At 44.1% G+C, this 26,131-nt stretch overlaps 1 protein-coding gene and 1 pseudogene across 1 annotated transcript in view; one reads left to right on the top strand and one right to left on the bottom strand.

Annotated features, from left to right (window-relative positions):
• LOC144102606 (membrane metallo-endopeptidase-like 1) overlaps positions 1-26,131 on the top strand; it is a 518,782-nt gene that overhangs the window by 85,622 nt on the left and 407,029 nt on the right. The window lies entirely within an intron of this gene.
• LOC144101563 (uncharacterized) lies at positions 18,125-25,404 on the bottom strand (annotated as a pseudogene).

Here is a 26,131-nt window from a genome sequence, read left to right on the forward strand (position 1 = left end):
AACTCTACCCAGACAGCATGGTCGGATTCAGAAAACAACTGTCCACAAATGATGTCATGCTACAAATCAAAGAACAAGTATTGGAAAGAAAGACTAGCGACTCGAGAGTCATAGTGGGGCTTGAAGTTAGCAAAGCTTTTGACAACGTCAAACACCAAGCGATCCTGTCGCACCTCAATCACCTAAACGTAGGACTCAAGCTATATTTATTTATTTATTTATTTATTTATTTACATACAACTATATCAAAAGCTTCCTCACGGACCAAACGGTAAATATAGAAATCTGGGGCACAATAAGAAAAAACATTATGCTAGGCAACAAGGGAACACCGCAGGGATCGGTGCTCTCTCCTATTCTTTTTAACATTGCAATGATCGGGCTGCCAGAACGACTCAGAAAGCTAGAGGTCCTCTGCCACACTCTCTACGCTGATGACCTCAATCTTTGGGTTGACAGAGGGGGGAGCGATGGGCAAATAGAAGACACCCTACAAAGGGCAATATGGGAAACGGAAAGCTATCTGAGACCCATAGGGCTAAAATTCTCACCGCAAAAGTCGGAGATGCTAATCATGAGCCAGCAGCAGGTTAATATCCAGCTCCTGGTCAACAACACCACGGTCCCAAGGGTGGACAAGATCAGGACACTGGTTATGTGGATACAACAAATTGGGAGAAACACCGAAACAATAAACCGACTTGAAGCCACGACCAACCAAACATGCAGGCTAATCAAGAGGATAGCAAACAGAAACACGGGGATGAAGGGGGCGAACCTACTTAGGCTTGTTCATTCTTTCATTATTAGCTGAATCACCTACGCTATCCCGTACCTAAAGACAACTAAAGCGGAGAGAGACAAGGTAGACATTCTTATCAGGAAAGGGGTAAAAACTGCCCTTGGTTAACCAGCGTGCACATCAACCGAGACGATCCTCCACCTAGGAGTGTCGAACACACTAGTGGAAATGTGCGAGGCTAAACTCACGGCACAATATGTCAGACTAACTGGCAGCAAAACGGGCAGATCCATCCTTAGGAAACTGGGCTACCAAAACCCAGAATCACGAGAGGGGATAACCACCATCCCCAAAGAGATTGCCAACAAATTAAGAATACCCCCCATCCCAAGAAACATGCACCCCATACACAACAAGGAACGCAGGAGAAGCAGTGTCAAAAGACTCCAAAGCTCCCTCCTCCAAAAACAAGGGCTTGTGTACGCCGATGCAGCAGAGTACCCAGAAGGCCACTACGCTGCAGTCATAGTGAGCAACAAAGGCGAGTTAATCTCAGGCTGTAGCGTAAGACACTCTTCACCAGAGGAGGCAGAGATGGCGGCGATTGCCCTGACAATCACAAACCCATCAACTAGAATTATCATCACCGATTCTAAAACTGCAATCAAGCCCATGACAACGGTCAAGTGTCCAAAGAGGCCGGCAAAATTCTGCAAGCAGGCAATGAGAACGTACCTAACGACCTAGTTAGCATAATATGGGCACCTGCCCATAGTGGACTCACAGGGAACGAGATCGCCAACGAGGTCGCCCGAGCACTCACACACCGGGCCCCAGCGCAGGCAGAATACTCCCTGTCCAAAAAGCGACACTTAATCACTTACAGTGAAATTCTAGAACACTACAGAATGGGGAGGAGAACCCTGCCTCCCCCCCTCCATACATCTCTCACAAAGAAGGAAGAAGTAATCTGGCGAAAACTGCAGACGGGTACTTTTCCAAACCCTTATGTCCTACACAAATGGCATCCTGAGGTGCACTCTTCAATTTGTAAAAACTGTGAAGACATAGCGACCCTAAATCACATGCTGTGGGCTTGCCCAGCGCTAAATGGTCGACATGGAAACAGAGAGTCATGGGAATCCTCCCTCCATAGCCAGGAAGAACAAGTACAGCGACAAGTCATCGGTCGTGCCCAGGCCACCGCCGGAAGTCAACTGATTCCGGCTGACGTCTAGGGGGGAGGCAGACGGTGAAAGGGGAGCTGCGTCTCACCCATCACCCATACTCTCTGACGGGTGCAAATAAAGTGCTTTCTCTCTCTCTCTCTCTCTGCCACAGTGACCTCCATTTACATTCAAGGACAAATTTGCGCCCTCACTGACGACTGGAAAAGCGGGCGCAGTGAAGCTTTTCGGTTCAAAAGCAAAAGAGGTGTCTTAGTGGGGGGCTCCTGAATAATTTCGTCCAGCTGGGGATCTTTTACGTGCACTGACATCTCACAGCACACGGATGTCTTTGGGTTTCGCCTGCATCAAAAACCCGCACGCAAAAATGCATGTTACGAGGTGGTGGTGGAGTAATGCGTCTATTGACACAGCCTTTATGTTAGGCGTTTAACAGGTCCTGGACCAAGATGACGAAGGCGCGTGGCAGGTTCAGGTCCCGGGAGGCGAGCCAGATGGGCCATGGTGAGGGGAGGGGTGGAGAGAGAATGGGTAGGCGGTACACAAGAAGGCTGATTGGCGCTTTGTAAGGCAGTGTTCCATATCTGCATATGGGTGTGAACAGTTGAGCAATGAGGTGTACAAGTGTATCCATTGCAAAAAAAAATTGCGTGGTGTATCAATAAGATTAAACTGTATTCGCCGAAGAATGCGAGCTTCAGGGAACGATGCTGCGTAAACTTGATAAGAAATGTTCTGGTCCTCATGGGCTTGCAAATGCTTTTCTTAAACGTTTTGCTACGCAATTATCTCAGTTTTTAACACAGATATTTCAAGTCTCTTTAACTTCTGGTGATGTGCCGGAGGACTGGAAAACGGCCCGCGTTGTTCCAATCCATAAAAAAGGAGATAAGCTAAGTATTTCTAACTACAGACCGATTTCAATTACTTCTTCTTGTTGTAAGTTAATAGAACACATAGTCTCTGGGCACCTTAATTCGAGACCAATTTCAATTACTTCTTCTTGTTGTAAGTTAATAAAACACATAGTCTCTGGGCACCTTAATTCGTTTCTAGCTGAAAATAACATTTTATCCCCTTTGCAACACGGCTTCAGAAAGGGTATGTCCACCGTGACGCAGTTGGTTTCTACTGTTAATGAATTCCATGTTGTTCTTGATAAATCCGGGCAGGTTGATGTTCTTTTTTTATACTTCCGCAAAGCTTTTGACACTGTTTCTCATGGCAAACTCATTTCTAAATTAGATAGTATTGGCATCCCTACTTATCTTGTCAACTGGATTCATGCTTATCTTAAACATAGGAAACAATACGTAGACGTCAATGGCTGCAGATCTAACGATCTATCAATTACTTCAGGCGTACCTCAAGGCAGCTTCTTAGGGTCACTGCTTTTCCTAATCTATATAAATGATCTGTCTGCTTCGATCCCCGGAAATGTCTCTTTAAAGCTTTTTGTAGATGATTGCATATTTTTAAGACCATAAATAACCAGAACGATCACTACTTCTTGCAAAATGCGCTTCTAGCTGTTCATCAGTGGTGTGTAAAATGGGATATGCAACTAAACCTTGATAAAACTATTCTCACGCATTTCGCGCAAAAAGCATCTTAGTCCTTTCTCTTACACCCTGCAAAATCTTGTAATCCACGAGGATACACAATATAAATATTTAAGGGTAACGTTAACTCATGACTTAACATGGACTTCACACATTGCAGACATTTGCTCCTCGTCCTTTTCTAAGCTTTGTTACTTAAGGCTGAAGCTTAAAGATGCCCCAAGTAAAGATAAACTCCTTGCATACTCAACATTCATTAGGTCCAAATTAGAGTACGCTTCGGTATTATGGGATCCATTCATAAAGAAAGACATATACAAGATAGAGATGGTGCAAAGGAAAGCGGTTAGGTTTATTTATAACAAATACAGGAGGTTAGACTCACCTACAACACTAATGAAAACCAACCATATTCCATTACTTGAAGTACACAGAAAAATTTCCCGTCTGTTGTTTATGCATAACCTTTTAACACATAAACTAAACATACCCCGCCCTGAAATTCTCAAACAATTGTCGCGCCGAACACACCATTTACGAATTCATTTGCTGGAACCCATTTTTGCAAAGACTGACTCATTCAAGCACAGTTTTTTTCCACGGACTGTTTCCGACTGGAACTCTCTTCTCGAGGCCATTTTCCGGTCCTCAAATTTTAGTAAAGCTCTTGAGAAACATTTTCTCGAGTAAATGAGCGTTGTATTTAGTTATTCTGCTCATTGTTTGTAACCCCATGTATTTTCTTAGTATTTGTCATTTTCAGTGCCTTGTATAGCCCCTCCTGCATGGGCCAATCTATTGGCCTGCAGTATTATGAAATAAATAAATAAATAAATAAATAAATAAAAAATAAGGATGGTTGGGGCAGGGGTAAATCAGCAAAGTTCAGTTTTTCTCTTCGTGCAGTGCTAGACAGTGAGTTTGTAAGCCCTGACGGCGCGCACAGTCGGTGGACTCGTCCATGGAATTCCCGGCGCCCGGTTTATAGTATAATGTTACGTAGGTGCATCATTTCCTTTTTCCGGCACCTGAAACTGTTAGGCCTCATTAGTCTTGCTGCTGCACAAAATGTTAGGGGTCTCTGTGCAAGAATATATGCGCGGCAGCCATATTAGATGCGAATCTAATATATCAATTCAAGTAGGTATATTTATGCCTTAAGACCTTTTCATCTATATTTGACATAAGCTCGCTCAGTCAGCACAGTGCAAGGCACAACAGCTCGAAAATAAGCGGCATTGATATAAACACGCAAGTAGCGCCAGAAAACTAGCAAAGCCGGTAGTGTACTGTAGGGCGCCAATATCGAGAAATGCAACTGTCTCAACGAGAACCAATCGGTTCTTTTGCCAGTCACAAGTCGCGAACTTGCTGGCGAATATTTTCAGGCCCTGATAAACTAATTTGGGTCTAGCCATCTTCGCACCACGACTGATTGATGCGGTGGTTAACCGTTCATAAAAATATGAAATTGGCAGCATTCTTCAGAGCATGTTCCAGGCCAAAGATCTCCAAGCGTTCGCTAAGAATCCACATCTCTAACACTGTGCTCCCCTTCCCATTCTTTCAATGAATCCCTCATGCACGGACCTCTAGAATTTCGCCTCCATCGAATTTCGACTGATCCCTGCTGCGGCGGTTTAAATTCGATGGTGGCGAAATTCTAGAGGCCCGTATACTCGACGATGTCATGGTACGCTAAAGAATCCCAGGTGTTGTATATTTCGGAGCCCTTCATTACGGCGTTCCTCATAGCCTGAGTCACTTTCGACGTTAACACCCTCCCCCTTAAAACCTTCTCTAACAGCGCTGTTGAATTATCCTACGAGAGTGGCACACGAGTTTTCATTACCGTTGGTTGTGTGCTTGAGCACAAAATGATTCTTTAAATTGTGGATTTAAACGTTAAACGCAAAAAAAAACAATGCAGCCGGAAAGGCCGACCTTTTAATTCGGGTTTGGCGAAAAGGCAACATAGTAAACAAACACTGATGATGTTCAAGTATGAAGTTATTAAAGAAACTCTCCCTTAAAACAAAGCAATCACACATAACTGCAGCTGATGAAACACATTCACCTTAGGAAGAAACTGACACACACGGATGAGGGCTGCACTCACGGCTGGTTCATTTCATCCATTAGAAATGGCCTAAAGACAGTCTATGGACTTCTTATGCTCATTGCCTTCGTATAGATATTTCTTTTCGTCTGTTCGTAATCCACAGTCTGTCAATGGACACACGTCTACTAAAAGTGTGTGTCCTTAAATCTATAGATTGTCTATGACCGTCTATGAAAATGAAAATTGGTTTCTGGGTAAAGAAAATGGCGCAGTATCAGTCTCACATATCGGCGGACACTTGAACCGCGCCGTAAAGGAAGGGATAAAGGAGGGAGTGAAAGAAGAAAGGAAGATAGAGGTGCCGTGTCGGAGGGGTCCGGAATAATTTCGATCAGCTGGGGATCTTTAACGTGCACTGACATCGCCCTGCACACGGTCGCCTTAGCTTTTCGCCTCCTCCTCCCCATGGAGAGTGGGAACGTGAGGTATATAATAAGGTAAATAATTTATATATAATAATTTATAAAATAATATTTTATAGAATAATTTATATATATTTATAAAATAAGGTATATAAGACAGACGCTGTCCGCGTTGCCTAATGGGCGAGGAAAATCTTGCAGATTGAGATGGTCACAACTTGTGCGGTTATCTTCTTTTATTCACCCAATGGTCTTTGACAGTAGACTGTCCTTCATCAGAGCAAGCACTGACTTTCTCACCCTGATTAGGGACGGTCCACCGTTCGTCCTCGCCTAAGAATCCGTAGGCAAACACCCAGCGTGCGTATGCGTTCCCCTCTGCCACGTCGCGGTTCGCTCTCACCCAAGCGTCGTTTCTCTGCATTCGTTGACGAGAAAAACTAAGTTGTGCCATTCCGTAGGCACGAATTGCCTGGTCTTCGATGAGCTCAATGCGTTAGCTTTCTCCCGACAGCGTCATTGAAAACACTATCGAGGGACCGCCGATATACGCGCTTGTCGACACGCCTTTCATGGTTTCCATGACTCATGAAAGCTATGCCGCTTACTGCGCGCAGTAACAGCTTCATTTCGCGGTCTGTCGCTCCGCACTGTCAGTCAAGAGCGAACTGCACCTCTGACGGAAGGCAAAGCTGATATCTCAAGCAAGAGCAACTGCGGTGGACATTGGGGTCCTGAAATAAGGACTCCACCAAAAATCTGTATTTTCGCCTCTATATCCTACCTTTTTAGAATAAATGTTTTCTACTACTACTACTACAGCGCGGGACCTCATTTGACGATATTTTATACACAGTTCAGTTCCCGGTCCTGTCGTGGTGTCCCCATGACGTGCTTCTGCGGTGGAAATTCTCGTCGCAACGCAATCTGTGATTGATTGCGCCTGCGCTCAGGTGGAATATTCTGCGCTGTGCGACGAACTTATAGCTGAAACCCATTCCACCTGGATGCAGAAGCTCACCGTCGCTGAGGAAGCCGAATTTGCACCGGAATCATGAACGCTTGTTACTCCCTCGTATCCAGCCACGTCTGCAGTCACCGGTTTATTTACGTCATCTGCTTCCTTTGCGCGCCCCAAGAACCTGCCGCTGTTGTATGCTGTCATTGATGTTCACAAGAAGTCTTTCGAAGATGGTGATTTGCAATGCGCCCCCGTGTCTACTTACCCTTATGCGTGGTGGGTCGCTTGACTGCATTCAACCTCCATTCTCGATGTTCGCTAGACTGCCTACAGTCCCGCAGTGAACGGTCTGCCTTCTGGTTCAGTGTGAGATACGTTGCCTGACTACAAGCTTCCATGGACCAACCGTGAGCAGCTGCCCGGATGCCTTTAGGACAGACGTCAACTGGCCCTCCTCACACCGAGACCTTTTCTCGCAAGCCTTGCCACTGATGCCGAGCGTCACGTGATTGCTGAAAAAGTTGAGAACGTTGTGAACCATGGCGTCGCAAACCGCCACAGAGCCCTTGGTATTTTCTGCTGGTATCGCTAGGAGCAAAGGTGGTTTTACCAAAATGTGTTCATTAGCGCCTCCTCAACAACGTTAGGCATAGGGACAATAACCCCCTTCAACGTTCATCTTGATTGTCTTCAAAGCACAGAGTATTTCGCGTCCTTTGATTTAAATATTGGCTACTGGCATGTTCCGATGGTTTATGGTTTGTGGATTATGGGGGTTTAACGTCTCATGCGACTCCAGCTATGAGGGACGCCGTAGTGAAAGGCTTCGGAAATTGCAGCCATGGTTGTTATTTAACGAGCACTGACATCGTGCACGGTACACGGGCCTCTAGAATTTCGCCTCCATCGAAATTCGACCTCCGCGGCAAGGATCGAACCCGCTTCTTTCGGGCCAGTAGCCGAGCGCCTTAGGCAGTGAGCCACCGTGGCGGCGCATGTGCCGATGGCCAGCTCTGACCGACAGGAGAAGACGTCGTTACATCCGACGGTGTTTGCTGGTTTACTGTCATGTCATTCGGCCTGTGTAAATCGTTAGGCACTTTCCAATAGATGATGGAAAACATCTCACGCAAACTCAAGTGTCCCGCGTTTCTCTGCTACCTAGACAGCATCCTTGTCTTTTCCAACAATTTCTGGTTCCAACTGGCCCGCTTACAACAATTTTTGGCGTGCCTAACCGACGCCGATCTGCAGATAAGTCTGAGAAGTGCCACTGCAGATCCAGGAAGTTGATAATCTTGCACCACATTGTCTCTAAGCAAGACCATTTCCATGGCCAGGCCAAGCTCCATGCTTTTGCGTAGTTTCCGGACCGACTTCGATCAAGCATTTTCGGAACTTATCAGCTCCGTGTTCCCAACTTCAGCGCTTCGTCCGCAATTCTGCGTGTATAACTGCGCCCTTGACGAAGCTGCTTGGCCGCACCATGTAACCTGCGTGTCGAACGCGAGCTAGCGTTGGCTGACTTCACCGTCAGTATTCCGGCACCCAGTCCCAGCAACACTTAGCGAGGTAAAAATTGACGCGAATGGCTTGGGCCTCCGGACTTGCCTTGGCTATGCTTAAACGTGGATCTCAAGAATACGTCGTTTCGTACGCCAGTCAGGCGCTAACGTAAGCGATTGTAACTACAGATTGTAGGGCCACTTTTATACATCTGGCAGCGGTGGCGGTAGCAGGTTGCTGCACAAAGGTGCTCATACAACTGTTCTGAATTCGCAGTCCCTGTCAATATTACCGTATCAAGCGTAATCTTCAGGCTGCTGGCTTAGCTGGACCCGCCGACTGAAGCTGCATACCGTGCTGTCACACGTGAAGATACGCCCCATCGCAGCGACTATAAAGCCGTGCTACTCGTCGACAGCCTTCATGCATCGGGCAGCGGTGACGGCGGCAGGTTGCTGCACAAAGGTGCTCATACAACTGTTCTGAATTCGCAGTCCCTGTCAATATTACCGTATCAAGCGTAATCTTCAGGCTGCTGGCTTGGCTGGACCCGCCGACTGAAGCTGCATACCGTGCAGTCACACTTGAAGATACGCCCCTTCGCAGCGACTATAAAGCCGTGCTACTCGTCGACAGCCTTTATATATCGGGCAGCAGCGGCGGCAGCAGGTTGCTGCACAAATGTGCTCGTACAACTGTTTTGAATTCGCAGGTTATTGTTTCTCTTCTTATTGTTGCTAGTCTGTGGCTGCCACTGCTGCCACTGCTGCCCATAGTCTAGTGTCTTGTTGGTAATGTCGTCAAAAAAGTTTCATCCCTGTTCTGCATGCTATGAAGAGATTATAGATAGGGAGGTATTTTTGACTTGTGCGGATTGCCATCAAAGGTTTCACGTTGTGAAGTGTGCAGGAGTTGGGGAGCGGAGTTTCAAAGCAAAATCTGCTGAATTTAGAAAAACCTTTAAATGGCATTCATGTCGGTCTTCTACGTCTCGTAATCATGATAGCAGCAGTAATATGGCTTCAACCGCCGTACGAAAAAAGCTTGCTGAGATGAGTCGATCTTTAGCAAATCTCGCAACCAAAGTTGATGATCTGTCGTCTTTGAAAGACACTGTTTTGAAGTATTGAATTGTCCGTTCAGCATATGTCTGACACGTGCGACAAATTTTTAGAACTAACCCATAGTCATGACAAGGAAATTGAGCTCTTAGCTAAAAGAGTAGATGACATTGAGACAAACCAGGACGGGCAACAAATTCAAAAGTTGCGTCAGAAATTAAATGAAGCCAGTACGGTAGGCGGCAAAACATGGAAATTCATGGAATGCCTGTCACTGGCGGCGAAAATTTGCTGAGCAAAGTCAACAGCCTTGCGGTGAAGCTTAACTTACCCTCACTTGTTGCAAGGGACGTTCAAGGGTTACACCACCTTCCTTCTCAACCTGACAAGGTGCCGGTTGTCTTGATGCGTTTTGCCAACAGATCCACAAAAGAAGACTGGATGTCAAAGCGGAACTAATGAGAAGGTGACATTCGATTCTTTGATAACTTGACTGCTTTCAGCAAGAATCTACTCTGGCTCGTCAAAATGAAGGCTAAGGAAATAAATTACGCCTTCGTCTGGTCTAAGTTCCTTTGGAGGTTCAGTCATTTTTCGGTGTTCTGCAGCCATCTTGGGGGCACGTCAGGCGCGTCTGCAAGATACTCAAGTCCGAGTTGGCGTCAGTCCTGTCTTTTGTGTGCCTTCTGTGTCCCCGTTTCTTACGCCATTACCAGTTTTTCTTTCAACATGAACCAACTCGCCCAAACTAGAGTTTTACTAGACCATATTTCTCCTACAATGGGCCCTTTCCTCTTTCGAAGCTTCCGCACCGAACCTGCCTTACGTGTCTCAACCTGATTGCCGTCTCAACGTGCCAGTCTCGAGTGGTATCCTACTGCTTGAAACGGAAAAAAGTTCCTTTGGAGGTTCAGTCATTATTCGGTGTTCTGCAGCCATCTTGGGGGCACGTCAGGCGCGTCTGCAAGATACTCAAGTCTGAGTTGGCGTCAGTCCTGTCTTTTGTGTGCCTTCTGTGTCCCCGTTTCTTGCGCCATTACCAGTTTTTCTTTCAACATGAACCAACTCGCCCAAACTAGAGTTTTACTTGACCATATTTCTCCTACAATGGGCCCTTTCCTCTTTGGAAGATTTATGTTCGATAGCAACCAGGCGCCCGAGCAATAAGAATCGTTTGCGACGAAGACATTAATAAGATTGTTTAAGTGCTGTAGCTGCGAGGATGCGCAGTACACCTGCTCAACAATGGCCTATTTTACTTCCGAGACATTCACTGACATTCTAAAAATGGTGCTTATAATCCTCGCAAAACACTGTCTATTTACAACTTGAACTGTCAGAGCCTAAAAAATAATCGGAGAAAGTAGAAGTTGAATTACTTCAACTTAACTTTAATTTTGACTTTATAGCTTTCACTGAAATTTGGTTAGCTCATGTGCAGATGTTACAGAGTATGCTGGTTACAAACCTATTTCAGTATTCCGAGACGGAAAGCGTTGTGCTGGTGTACCTTTTTATGTCCAAAATCGTTTGTCCTTTGATATATTCTCGAATTATTCACTGGTTTGTACTGACTTTGAAACTGTTTGCATTGCTTCTCCAAGAGTCAGTATAATGGTTGTGTATCGCCGCCCTCAAGGTAATTCAGTCAACTTTTTCAGTTCATTGATTCGTTTCTGAAATTTGCAAACATAAACAAGGTGCGTGTCATTGTGTTAGGCGACTTCAATATTAACTTTTTGGGGGACAACCCTTTGAAGATCAGTTTAAATGAAATAATGTTGCCTCATCGTTGTGACAATGTTATTGACTTGCCTACTCTTATATCTTTACACACTGAGACATTAATTGATTTGCGCTTTACTATTTTCCCACCCTACAGCGGCATATCAGGTGTTTTTTCTTCTGGGATTAGTGATCACTTGCCTTTCTTCTCACTTTTTCCTGAGACGGCGAAATCGAAAGCTCCGGTACGTGCGCGGAGAATTTATGATGAAAACAACATCTCCAGATTTTGTCACTTCATGTCTACAATTGATTCGGTAGATGTATATCGTGAAGATGACTCGTCCCGTGCCTATGATATATTTATTAAGAAACTGCTTGAATGTTACGACGCTGCGTTCCCAACCCAAACTATAAAAAACAGAAAGGCTAGAAAAGAGTAGATGACAGGTGCCCTTTTGAAACAAATAAAGGAAAAGAATAAAATGTAGTCTCATTTTTTGGATACATGATGCCCGGATGATTTAATTATGTTTAAGAAGTTTCGTAACAAATAAATTCAGATTTAAAGAAGGGTAAATCTCTGTTATATAATAATAAGTTCTCGTCTATTTTGCACAACCCTAAAGTACTTTCGCAAGGTATTAACGACATCATAGGGAACGAGAAAAATGATCTTCCACCTTAGCTAAAAATCAATGGGGTGAATTATGCCGGTATGTCACTTGCAAATAAACTCAACGAACATTTTTTAGCTGATGAGCATACCAGCCTTCAGTTCGCTGCCATTTAACTCTGACTGTAGACACTTATTTGCCCTCCTCCAGCACTGATTCTATATTTCTGTCCCCCACTTCAGCCGATGAAGTTGTTTCTATTATTAATGCTTTTAGAAACACGTGCTCACCTGGAGACGACGAAGTAGCAGTTTTTCCTATCAAATGTACAGTTAATATTATCGCTGTTCTCCTTACGCAAATTTGTAATAGAATGCTGCTCTCTTGTGTATTCCCAAGCAAATTAAAAGTCGCACGTGTTGCCGTGCTATTCAAAGGTGGCAAAAAATGACCCGAACAATTATCGTCCCATTTCGGTATTGTCTCTTTTTTCAAAATTAGCTGAGCGTGTTCTCTTCAGGCGAATAATAACTTCTTACAAGCTAAGCATCTAATCTGTCCCCTACAGTACGGTTTTCAGGCCGGTAAATAAACCCAATCAGCTCTGTTAGATATAAAAAACTCTACAATTAACTACTTTGAAAATAGGCTTTTTTCTGTTGGAATTTTTCTTGATTTGTGCAAAGCCTTCGATTCTGTGAAGCATTCAAGACTACTTCATAAATTAGAGACTTATGGGTTCCGTGGAGTTGCAAATGCACCTTTGGAAAGTTACCTAATTGCACGTATCCAGTGCACTCAGATTCATGATGCAAAATCTACTTTTGGTACGATATATGTCGGTGTCCCTCGGGGTTCAATTTAGGACCACTTTTAATATATTTATGCATAAATGACATTGTCAACATTCTATTAACTCCTAATTTTATGATATATGCCGATGATACAAATGCCTTTTTTTCTGGCTCCAATCTTCAAGTACTTGAACAGCAATCTAATGCCTGGCTTAACGAGTTAGCGGTTTGGTTCTCTGTTAATCAGCTTCAGTTAAACGCCAGCAAAACAAAGCTTATGCTCTTTCATCCGAAAAACAAACCATCCTAAAAACAAACATCACGTCAAACTAGCTTTTAATGACTTGAACTTCGAGCAAGATTGTAGTAGCCGCTTTCTAGGTGTGTATTTTCGCAGTGATATGGGGTGGACAGATCATGTAAACTGCATTAGACTGAAAATGGCCAGGTCTATTTGTGTTATCTATCGCATTAGGCATCTACTTCTACCGCAGGTTAAAAGACAGTTCTACTTTGCCCTTGTTCATTTCCATCTTGTCTACTGTAACCTGATGTGGGGAACTTGCAACAAAACCGATTCATATAAATTGCTTTCTCTTCAGAAAAGAGCTCTACGCTCATTATGTTCTAGCCCAGTTGTCGAAATTATTGCTTTCGAAACATATAATGTTCGCAATTTCTTTCATTCCTACAATTTGAGTTTGACTGTTCACATTTTTTATAAAGTAAAGCACAATTTTAGGTCTTTCCAAACTGCTTATAATTCAAGAAATATTACGTATGGTTTACGTGCGGTCGCCTTATCCACTGAAAGACCTAGAACAAACTATGGAAAACAAACTGTATATAACCAAATTGTAACGTTGTGTAATGCTGATCAGTCTCTAATAAAAATCGCCATAGAAAGTCTTATGGTATCTGGTTTTAAGAAAAAACAGAAGATTCTTATTCCTGGATAAATTCAGCTAACTTTGCATATTTTGTCTTTTGCGTTGCTTCCTTTTTGCCAAGTGTGCATATCGTGTTTTCTGCCAATTGCTTTTTATTATCTTTGCATGGTTTTTTCAGTGTTTGCTATTTCTGTCGTATACCTTTTGTTAGTTGTTTTGAAAGTGTCTTTTTTTGCCATGCGGCCACTGTTCGATGTATTATTCGGGGTGTAGGCCTCGTCAGGAGGTTTGCCTCGTCTGCGTCCTTTTTCCTCACCTCGAGGGCATATTGTATATAATGGGAAATAGATACTACTACTATATTATTAAAATACACACGCGAGCACTAGATTCTACGCATTCGTCGCCAGAAGCAAGTTTACGCTCTATTATATAATCGGTACCACTTTGCGGGCTTATGTACGCTTGCTACAGTTCTGAAAGTTTCAGTAAACAGTCTTCTTGGGTGCGCTTCTGTGGCACCGTCGGTTTTCAGCTGTGCGCTGCAGACAGTTCGCGTGCTCGATCGATCGAATCCCTGCCCACGAAGAATTGTGGGGGCAGCATGAACCCTTTTTTAAATACTAAAAGACAGCTCTTCGTGCACAGAGAAAAGCAGCTGGACACACCTAGGTTTCTTTCCCTTATTATCCCGACTTGCGTGGCAAATAATCCCAGCCTGAATGTGCAGGAAATATCATTATTTCGACTCCAGAAGGCTTCAGCGCTGCAGTCGTAATTTCATCCTCCAAAACAGGCGCGGCAGCCACAGTGCGGGAGTTTTTTTTCTGCGCAGGAAACGCCGGCAACACTTAGAAGCACAACATGGGCACAGCTTCCTTTCAAGCCCCGAATCATTGGAGACCACGAGAGTGGTGCGACTTGAGAACGTAGACAGATTTGCCCACGCGCCTTTGATACGAAGGTTCTTCTGATAAATCCTCACGAGAAGCAAGGATTTTGTGTTTAGAAGGATTCGAAACTAGTCCTTGCTCCTTCATACAAGTTCTTGAAGAGGACAGAAAACTTTCGAAAATGCGTCGCAACCCGCGGGTAAGCACAAATTATCTACGCACTTCTCAAAGCCGACAACTTGCGCGGGCAAGCAGAAATGTCAACGTGCCGTAAGCATTTGTGAGGACATACGAGGATGCGCTCCAACTGTCAGACCGCAATATCTCTTCGAACACCGCAGCCGTGCAAGGGTCTCCTCCAATGCGCAATCAGTAATTCGGAACTATCTGTCACGAATTTCTATCGAATTCGAAGAACGATTCCGTTTTTACTCCTCTATAGTGCAGCACTGTCAGACCACACCGCTGATCTAGGCCTAACACCCAGCGCGCCCCCGGCCTAACCCCCCGGCCTAACCCCTAGTGCCTCTTTTGTTTCCAATTTATATTACCGTCCTACCTCAGAAATTAGACTGCCATATTCGGATGTTTGCCGACGATTGCGTTAGTTACAAAACAGTTACTGACTCCGTTAACCTGCAATCCCTACAAGATAACCTAAATCTAGTACAAAACTGGTGCAACAACTGGCTAATGACCCTTAATATAGACAAATGCAAGTAAATATCTTTCCATCGTCGCAGTAATCCTCTCCTGTTCCCCTACTCTATCTCTAACGTTTCTATCTACCCTGTCCAATCATATAAATATCTCGGTGTTCATCTTCATTCATTCATTCATTTATTCATACTGTCAGCCCTGGGCGGGCTATTACAGGAGTGGATATCAAACTTGAAACAGAAAAAGAACACATTAAACAAACACTGATATCAACACTAAATTTCATACATAATTGTGTTTGCCACTTGAACAAAACAAAAACATTGTCATAGAAATCAAGCAGAACATAAAACATTGTGCAGTTTATCTAAAAATTCGCTAAGTGATTGTGACGTGACAACGGAGTTTGGTAACATATTCTATTCCTTAATGGCTCTCGAGAAAAAACTAAATTTAAAGCAATCATTTCTGACAGGCGGCATTGGGATGTACAAACTGTGACGATGGCGTGATGCTTCCCCTGTTTTAATTTCAAAGTATTTTGTTTGATCGATTTTCAAGTAGTGGTTAGCGATCTGGAAAAGAAACGAGTCTGTCGCATTTGGTTCTAATGTCAAGTGTTTGCAAATCACCAGATTTACACAAAGAAGTTGGAGAATCAGAATAACGATACCTATTAAATATAAACCTTGCTCCGAGGCGCTGGATTCTTTCCAGCTTAGAACAGTTGGAAGCAGTGTACGGGTCCCAGACAACTCGAGGATATTCGATATTCGAGGATATTCGAGGATAGGCCTAACTAGGCTTTTGAAAACCAGACTTTTTATTTCAGGAGTTGCACTGCTCATATTGCGTCTCAAGCTCCAGAGTGCCTTGGAAGCCTTAGTACATACATTATCTATGTGTGAATTCCAGCGTAAGTCAGATGTGAGTGTTACTTCAAGGTATTTAAAATTACTTACTCTAGTTAGTAATCTACCATTAATGCTGTGACTGTAATCAAGGACAGTTTTCTTTCTTGTAATGGTCATAAAAACTGTTTTGTTTGAATTTGATACCATCTGCCACACCTTACACCATTCATGTATTTTCTGCAAGTTTTGATTGAGTTCTGCCTGATCTTCTGGAGTGTTAATTTGTTTATAAACGATGCAGTCATCTGCATACAGTATAACTGGAACGCTCAAACCAACAGGCAAGTCGTTGATGAAGATCAAAAACAAGAAAGGGCCCAGAACGCTGCCCTGGGGAACACCGGAATCGACTGGCATGATGTTGGATTTATACTTTTGAACCTGGACATACTGTACTCTAGACGAAAGATATGACCTGAGCCACTTAGTTATAGTTTCATTTTTAAATATGGCACTGATTTTTAGTAATAGCTTAGGGTGCGAAACCTTATCAAACGCCTTTGCAAAGTCCAAAATTACGATGTCTGTTTGCATGCGGGAATTAATTGACTGGGAAAGATAATGTACTGTTTCCGTGAGTTGTGTGATGGTAGAAAGCCCCTTGCGGAAGCCATGCTGGTTTACAAATAGGTGATTGTTACTCTCAAGAAAAGTTGATAAGTGAGCGTACATAATATGTTCGAGTAACTTGGAACACGTGCTAATGAGGGAAATGGGTCTATAATTTTCAACGTTAGAAGTGGGACCATTTTTATGCACAGGCACTATTTTCGCACATTTCCAGGCAATGGGAACACAACTACTGTCGATAGACGATTGAAAGATTTTGGTAAGAAATTTAGAATTCCACTCTGCATATCTATATAAGAATTCATTCGGGATACCGTCCGGTCCTGAGTTCTTTTTAGTGTTGATATTCAAAAGGAGTTTCAGAACTCCTTCTTCACTTTTTTCTAATTCGGGTATAGGAGGGCAACCTGGAGGCTCAAAAAACGGTGATTCGCCGTCATCTTCAGTGAAAACAGATGCAAAAAATGAATTAAAACTTTCAGCCCTTTGGGGACTCTCTTCTTCATTAGAATGGTGAGGTTTACCGCCGCCATTTACATATCGCCAGAACTTACTGGGCGCTTCAGTAAGAAATCTGGTGAGAGTCTGACTGTAAAAGGTATTTTTACTTTCTTAGATGAGTCGCTTTAACTCTTGGCTCATACGACATATGGAGGTTTTTAATTCAGGGCTTGGGTATTGTGAGCATCTTTTTCGTTTCCTTTTGAGCTGTCGTTTTTTGTGAATAATGTCTCTATTAATCCAAGGATGCTTCCTTTTTGTTATTTTCGTGGTTTTAGGAATGAACATCTCAATTGCTTTCGCTGTCATGTTTGCAAAAAAGTCCCACAACTTATCTGTGCAAAGTCCGTCTTGATATAAACACATGAATTCATCAAACGAGATTCCAAGGTAGTCCAGTAATCCGACATCATCGGCAGCCGCAAAATTCAAAACAGCCTTTCTGCAAGATTTGTGACATATTTTGTGAGTCATATTGAGCGACATAATCACCATTTTATGGTCAGACAATCCTTCTTCAACATCACAACTCAGCAAAAACTCTAGTAGACCAGATGACAAAAAGACAAGGTCTAGTATCGAGGATGTTGTCGTACATACTTTCGTACTCTTTTCAACAATCTGAGTCAAACCATAGCAATAGGCGAGTTCGATCAGACGTTCACTGCTAGCTGTATCAACTCTGCCGGGAGAAAGCGACATCCAATCAATTCCTGGCAAATTAATATCACCTGTCAGCATAATATTGTCGCCAAAGTGTACATTTAGGTCCAGTAACCTTTTTAGGTTATCAAGCACGTCTATGGTTGAATTGGGAGCTCTGTAGAAAGCACCCACTAAGACAGTACGACCATTCAGTCTGGTTTTAATCCATGCAGTTTCTAAATCATCAAACCCTTCTATAACTGAGAATACTATATTACTCTTAACCAGTATTGCAACACCGCCACCCCTCCTTTCACGGTCTTTTCGTACTGTGGAGTACTTTGGGGGAGCAACTTCACAGTCTCTAATATCTTTATGTAGCCATGTCTTTGTGATTACCATAATATCGGGTTCATGTTCAAGGCATATACTTTCTATGGCGTCAACCTTGTTAAGCATGCTCCTAGCGTTCACATTTATAATTTTAAAGCAGACCGTCTTATGATTGTTTAGTCACTCATTGCTAGTGCTAGTGGCAACCTGGCATTTGAACCGCTGCTTGGTCTCCTCGTTCCATGCGTATAAGGTATTCTTGACTTTTAACTTATCAAAAATTAACTTAGCTTTCACGCCGTTCTTTCCTTCATCGGCACAGGAGTTCCAAAGGTTTTTTCGTATTTCCACAACCCTTTTAGAAAAATCTTCATTTACACTAAATTGAGTGCCTTTTAGGTTGAAACAGTTACTCATTATTTTCATCTTATCCTTAAAGTCAGTAAGTTTAATAATAATCGGACGGTCTCTACCTGGTTCCCTCTTTCCAAGTCGGTGAATCCTTTCAATAGTGTCCACCCTTTGTTTCAGAATTTTATCAAAGATGTCATTGTTTACTTTCTGTAGTAGGTCCTCTTCACTCTCTGATTCCTCCTCCTTGACTCCGCGTACAATCAAGTTATTGCGCCGTGAGCGGTTTTCCAACTAATCAAGTTTTCTCGAAACTGTAGTCATTTCTATTTCACATCTTTCAGCAAAAGTTTCTAGTTTCGAAAGCCTATCCCGAGACTCGTCAAAGGTTTGTAGCTTTTGTTCTATAGCAGACAGCCTGGATTGCATGTCCAGAATTCTTGCTTCAGACGATGTTTGGTTTTCCTGTATTTCGCTTAATTTGCTGAGGATTTCAGTTTGAGAAGCAATTACTTGTTGAATCATTTCCATTGTATCCGGGCCAGTATTTTCCTCAACATCACCGGATAACTTCAGCAACAGGCCTACAATTGAGATACAATCACTAAAGCAAACCAGCAATGTGCGTGGACACGGCAACACGATCAAAACAAGGCAGTTGCTACGGCAGCAATATTTTCGTCCACCAACCTGCACAAATAGTGGCACATCAGTTGACATTGTCACGACGGGGTTGCCGTGTCCACTGCTGATGGAAGCCGCAGGCGTCCCTTTTATAGGCAAAATCCGGGCTGGAAGTGTGGATGACGTCGCTGTGCTCGAAAAGGGTGCGCAGAAGGCAGTATCCACGTGCCACGACAGCAGCTCGCAGTGTGAAAAATGTACGCCCCCCGCGCACGGCAGTCGAAAGGCATCGGCAGAAGCTGGGTGACGATTGAAGCCGCTGTCTGCGCTTACTGCACGGCCCAAGGCGATGGAAACGAATCCGGTAAGTACCTGCACAAATAGTGGCACATCAGTTGACATTGTCACGACGGGGTTGCCGTGTCCACTGCTGATGGAAGGCGCAGGCGTCCCTTTTATAGGCAAAATCCGGGCTGGAAGTGTGGATGACGTCGCTTTGCTCGAAGAGGGTGCGCAGAAGGCAGTATCCACGTGCCACGACAGCAGCTCGCAGTGTGAAAAATGTACGCCCCCCGCGCACGGCAGTCGAAAGGCATCGGCAGAAGCTGGGTGACGATTGAAGCCGCTGTCTGCGCTTACTGCACGGCCCAAGGCGATGGAAAAGAATCCGGTAAGTACCTGCACAAATAGTGGCACATCAGTTGACATTGTCACGACGGGGTTGCCGTGTCAAGACCTCACTTGGAATAGCCCTATCGCGAACATTATTTCAACTCCTAACAAAACGCTTGGCTTCTCAAAGCGTCATCTCCACTCTGCCCCTCAGCATGCTAAGCTACTCGCATACAAATCACTAGTTCGATCAAAATTAGAATACGCATAGCCCATCTGGTCTCCGAAACAAGTATACCTTACTAACTCACTTGAATCAGTTCAAAATAGGGCAGCTAGATTCATTTATTCCTCATACTCTTTTGATATCAGCATATCAGCTCTGAAATCGCAGTCCAATCTACCTACTCTTGCACTTCGTCGCCACATTGCTAGTTTATCTCTATTTCATAAATTCTTTTATTCCGAGCAATCACAGGAACCCTATATCTGCCCTCCCCCACCACGCTTCCCTCTTCGCACCGGACATCAGCAACAGGTATCTCGGCCACAAGCACGCGCAACAACTTTTTCTTCATCATTCTTTCCCCGGACTGCTAGCGACTGGAACGGATTTCCCCATGAACTTGCTGCTATCACATGCCAAACTATGTTTCTTAACCAAATTACGCGTTTGCTTGCATCACGATAATCATTTTTCTTTCTATAACTCGTTCAATTTTACTATAATTTTTCTGTTCTTAATCTATATGTGTCCCACCCCTTATGTAATACCCTCACACGAGGGTCACACGAGGAAATAAAGTGAATTGAAGTGAAGGTGTAGGCGGCGCACGCGATGATTTACTCCAAAATTTAAGAGTCCAATATTGATGATATACCGCTAAGCGACAATAATGAATGTTCAGATTCTAGTACGGAAGGCGAGAGAATATGACCCTTGAACCTGCTTACAACACTGTTTCTTTTTTATCAAGGATACCGAATGGATCACAACTACCGCTGGATGGATGGATGGAAGGATGGATTGATGGAAGGTAGGTCGTCCCATTTGAAACGGGGCGTTGGCAGTTGCCACCATGCTCAGCTTTTTTTCTATTTATATTTGTTTAACTGTAATGTAGGTTGTTATTAAAACTCGCCAATTTTTATACGTTTTCCTACATTTCTATCCTTATGCCACCTCCCTGCTTATGAGCCAGCAATCTCCCTATCACTTATGGCTAATTTCCACCGCAGATTCATTTACATGACCATTATTGTTCCTAAAGCTCAGGGCCTCAGGAAGAGTGACGGCGCCTGCATCGAGAGCGGGCCATATCACATATCACATACCATATCATATACAATATGAGTATGAGGCGTTCTATTGTTTCTACAGATTTACCACACACAGCACATGTGTCACCTTCTTCGTCAATTTTTTTTTTGTAGCTGCGCGTTCTAAGGCACCCTGACCTAGATTCAAGGAGTAGGACACTGCCTCTTGATTTATCACAAAACGCTTTCTTTGATCTGCCTGTTGCAGTATCGATAATGTTCTAGGCTATGGTTCTTTTAAAATTATATTTGTACCATTTTTCATGCAGTCATGCACCGCCGCGGCACTGATTCACACAAGATCGCACTATCACTATCGAAGGTGAAGCGAAGAAAATAGCATCACAGAAATCGCTCAACAATTGTGCAGGGCTGCGGTGTGAGAACGAAATTCTCCAATGTGATGTGAATATGCTCTAGCTACCACAAGGCCATCGCTTTATTGAGCTACAGCAGAGAAAAAAAGCACTGTTCTCATGGCTGACCAGAAAAAAAAAGCCTAGAGGAGGGTTTCGAAACCGCTCAAATGTGAGCATATGGTTAGACGGCGGAACTAATCCCAGGCCTGTCAACAGACGGGTTTTGTCCACTGCCCTTAATGCAAGCATTCTCCAATTCTTACATGCTAGCTCCAGGCCAGGAGAAACCTTCTACCCATTACAAAACCGGTGGGTACCTGGCGGCGCTGCGAATCGAACCCAGCACCTCCTGAATGCGAAGCGGGTTCTCTAATACAAGGCCAACACTTCTGTGCGCGACACCCTTAAACAGTGTCCACATATGTCATAAAATAATAAAAAAAGAAGATTCGGCAGTGAGAGTGAGCAGAATCCGCCACCACGGCAGAGATTCCGCAGAAAAACCAAGATGAAAGCGTGATGGGTTCATGCCACATTGCTGGCGCCGATTCTAAGAAGTTGCATTCCAGCGACGACAAACATGGCGGCGCCCTTCGATGCAGAACGCCTCTTTTCGGGCAGGATTCGTCATTGTTACTGCCAATTTCAGCGTGTTATTTTGTGACTAATTGGGCAACGGTCTTTCGCTTCACCTCATCTCGCCTATAAAAAACCGTAAGAGTGGTTAATTTGGTGTATTGTTTTAGAGTGATGATTCTGCCCCTTTTAGGCTTAGTAATAGCGACGGTTTTCGTTGACAACAGTGGATCTTCTCGTAACAACTAGATGGCGCCACTAGGCTGAACTGATCGTCGCGTCATCAGCATATCGGATACGTGCTAGCTGACACGTAAAGACTGTTTACAACGCGCAGTTCTTCCGTTCTAGACCAGATGGCGCCACCGGCTTGCTCGGATAGTGCTCCCGTATATGCTCCCGCAGGAAGCAGATTTGCGCTAAGGTCCGACATCATGTTCCAAGCTGTGCGGGAAAGCCGTCGCTCGTGCGTACAGCGGCTGCGTTCATGGGCTCGCTGTGTAGACCGCTCGGGCTTATTTTTTATTTATGTACAAATTGCAGTGGATCGAAATTTAAATTTTAAACGTAAAGCCAAAAACTAATCTGGTATTTGCCGACGGTGTGCATACTACATGAAAAAAAAATTGCAAAAGGTTAACTGCAAATTGTAGTCATGTCAAATTGACGGAAAATACAAGAAACGGCGTGCGAGATTTTTTTTCTGTAACTATAATTTCAGATGAACAGGGAGTCCCGTTCCGTATGCGACAGCGTCTGTCCCGTGCTGTCGTCCTCTGTGCGCGTCTTAAGAAAAAAAGAGTGTTGTGAAGAATTACTTTTTTCACCACTAGCACCACCACGCGTTCTGTGCGAGTTATACACGGAAAATATAAAATCGCATCTGCCTAGAACCACATTAAAATGATTCTTCAGCTTGTTACAGGCAAGCACACTAAAGCAACACCAATGCGTTGAACAGGCGAGTCTGACCTAAAAAAAATTTTCAAACTCAATTGCCTGCCTAAAACATTTTACAAAATGTACCGCGTTGCTAAATACAGTGAAATAGGGAAGCTTTAATGGACCTTGAGAGTACTCTTTCTCGTTGATATTATTAGCTTACCTAATTTTTATTAAAAACATTATCTTCTCACCTGTGTTATTAAGTTATATTTCATCGCGCTTAACGCGGCTTATTCTCAAAAGCCACTTTAATCTCCGACGCACGTCAGCAGCCGAACTTCCAAATGGCAGTTCGCAAAACGCTTTTTGTTTCCAATGCGGTTGCAGCAGTTTGGCGCGCTGCACGCAGTCGTAGCTGACGACTGCGAGGCTCACTGCCAGAACAGAACCTCAAACCTCACGCCACAAGTTTGCACAGGAAATGTGTGAAAAGTAGCCGACAGAGTGGGCTCACGAGAAGCGTCGAGCTGACGAAGGGTCGCTCTGCACCGCGCCTGTGAAGTAAGCTTCACTGCGGAAAGTTGAACACCTGACGTCATGAAAATCATGTGACCGCCTCTCGGCGAATAGCGTTCGGAGCGGCAAGAAAAAACAGACACGCAACTCTGCTACCTGCGGGAGCATATACAGCAACACTAGCTCGGAACACGGCGCCCCATTTAGGGCGTGGTAAATCTCTGGCGTGTACGCGTCGACGTAGCAGTGAAAATATCGCTGGTTTCTTCCGAATGTGTTCTCTCTACGTAGTGGTAGAAAGGTAGAGGAAATATGTGCTGTGTTGTGGAGTGGAGTAATTCCGACACAGAGTTAAAGGTACGGGATGCGATCGTTTGCGAGCTTCACGAAACCGAATCGCAAAAGGACGCACTGGCCCTGTTCACGCCCGTTCGCCATGCACTCGTTCAGAACAGGCGAAAGAAACAAAGACATCCGCAAGCGTCAGATGGCCAATTTAGAAAGACAGGTTTTGATCATGGAAAATCTGCGAGGGTTAACTTCACAATACAGCCGCATGAACACGTTCCGCCACTGAAACAGTCACTACATGATTTCACTTGCTCTGCAGTTGTGTCTTCGTGTGTAGCGAGACCCCATTGCTCGTGAGTGGTGGTGTGCCGCAATTGCTAACAGGAGCGCTGGAGGGCGAATTTGGAAAGGAAAAGAAGGATGTCAAGTGCTCCTACATACCGCTTCTGTAGATTGTGCGGTGCGCAGCCGTGCGAACGAAAAACGCTTACCGTCAGTCCGTGTATTACATGCCGTCTTGGTGCTACTGTTGAACTTCGCTAGAAGGAGGGCGGTTTTAATGGACCATATTCTGAATAAAGCATTTGCGTTACGGTTGCTGTGCCGGGTGGTTGTTACTTCCTCGCGGTACATGCGAGGCAGTCACTAAAAATGACTCCGCAGGTCAGCGCTCAGTGTGAAGCTGATTACTTAACACCAACGAGACCTCGAGCATTTTCATGTCCGCTTATCGAGCGACATGTGAGACTGACATAATTGTGAACTTCGTATATAATATGAACGCATTGCCATGCACGCGTTATAAACATTATGACGAGCAATCCTTCGAAGCAGTTCAACACCAGTTCGTGCAGGCTGCTTGATGCATGGTACTGCAACCATGATGGTTAACACTTAATTGTGTGTCTATTTTTGTCGCATTTCTGTGTTTAACAAACCTGTAAAAACTCTTTTAGGTTTCATAAGCGCCGTTAACAGGTTGTAAACAAATGCGTATGATATGCATGTGAGCGTTTATGGTTAATGGTTAATGCGGTTTAAAGTCACAAGGCGACTTAGGCTATGAGGGACGCCGTAGTGAAGGGCTCCGGGAATTTCGACCACCTGGGGTTCTTTAACGTGCACTTACATCGTGCACAGTACACGGGCCTCTAGAATTTCGCCTCCACTGAAATTCGACCACCGCGGCCGGGATCGAACCCGTGTCTTTCGGGCCAGCAGCCGAGCGCCATAACCACGCAGCTACCGCAGCGACTTGCATGTGAGCGTTTTGGAGCGGTGTCTGCATGTAAGTACACGCTACAATAACGACCTGCGCTGCCGCAGAAGCACTGATAACAACAACAACAACAAGAACAACAACAAAAACATTCAGTAAAATCTCCAGCGGATGCAAACACAAGCATTCCGGCGATCAATTCGTTGGCTCGAAGAGGCTCGATAGCTGAGCGGCTCTCCAGGACATGAAGCCCGATCATGTTTTCGCGCTTCAATGCCGCTTTAAACCCCCTATCCAATATTAGTTTAAGAAATCCGAGTTTTGCTTTCTTGCAGAATCAGAGAAAGTTTCATGCCATAAAATTTCAAACATAATAAAACTTGGCATTACGTAGGTAAATATACACAGGATAATGAACGTACAGGGTAATTTTGCTTCTGACGAATGCTTGCTTTCCTTTGTCGGAATTGGTGCCATAGAATTTTTCGCAGCGATATGTAAATAGGCAGAAATAAAAAAGCGCAAAGCAGGAAAAGCATGAAATCATTTATTTTCGCCGAATCAGGCAACAGTGGTCGAGGACTTACCTCGCGCTTCCTTGGTCATTGAGCTTTGTTATTCTTTGGTGTGCAGCCTCACCAAAGAGTACACTGTTGCGTCGAGTTCATCGCAGAATTGAATATGGTGCTGAAGGATTGCATTTTAGACATCGGCACGTTGACACTGAAGAATAAATGAAGAGTAGATTACTTTCAAGGTATTTATGACGTAACTGCATTGCGTTATCTGCAGTTTATTAGAACTGTTTATGTTTGCACGTTCTCACCTAATGAGCATATTTGTCGGCCCCTCATTTGTCAAACCTTGGACTCGCTCCGTATTCCTCACGTCACCGCACTGAATGCTCAAAGTTAATTAATTAACCCTTCGTTATTTAAGTCACTTGACTCTCTTTAAAATTTTTAAGCCGGCATTATTAAGGAGCTGCCACGAAATAGACATTACCTTTCAGTACCCGTACTGAGTTGCTCAAATGCAGTTTTTTTCCACGCGCTATACAACCAGAACAAGAGAAGAAGAGGTGTAAAGAAGAAGAAAAGAATACGGTCTAGCTGGAGCCGGTACATGGTGAAAAAACCACGCTGATCGGAGGAAGAAAGCACACGCAGTGAGATTTGGACGAGCGACAGACACGAGGCACGCTTCGCCTTCTTACGTGTTATTTCTCATGCCGTCCAAGCACATCAGTTGTTCACTCCTTTGTTTTTGTAGGTTACAGCACTTAACACCAATTGTGTGTAATGACCTAACTGCACGAGTGCACTAACATCGA

The sequence above is a fragment of the Amblyomma americanum genome, chromosome 8 (genome assembly GCF_052857255.1).
Source record: "Amblyomma americanum isolate KBUSLIRL-KWMA chromosome 8, ASM5285725v1, whole genome shotgun sequence".
NCBI classification, from domain to species: domain Eukaryota; kingdom Metazoa; phylum Arthropoda; class Arachnida; order Ixodida; family Ixodidae; genus Amblyomma; species Amblyomma americanum.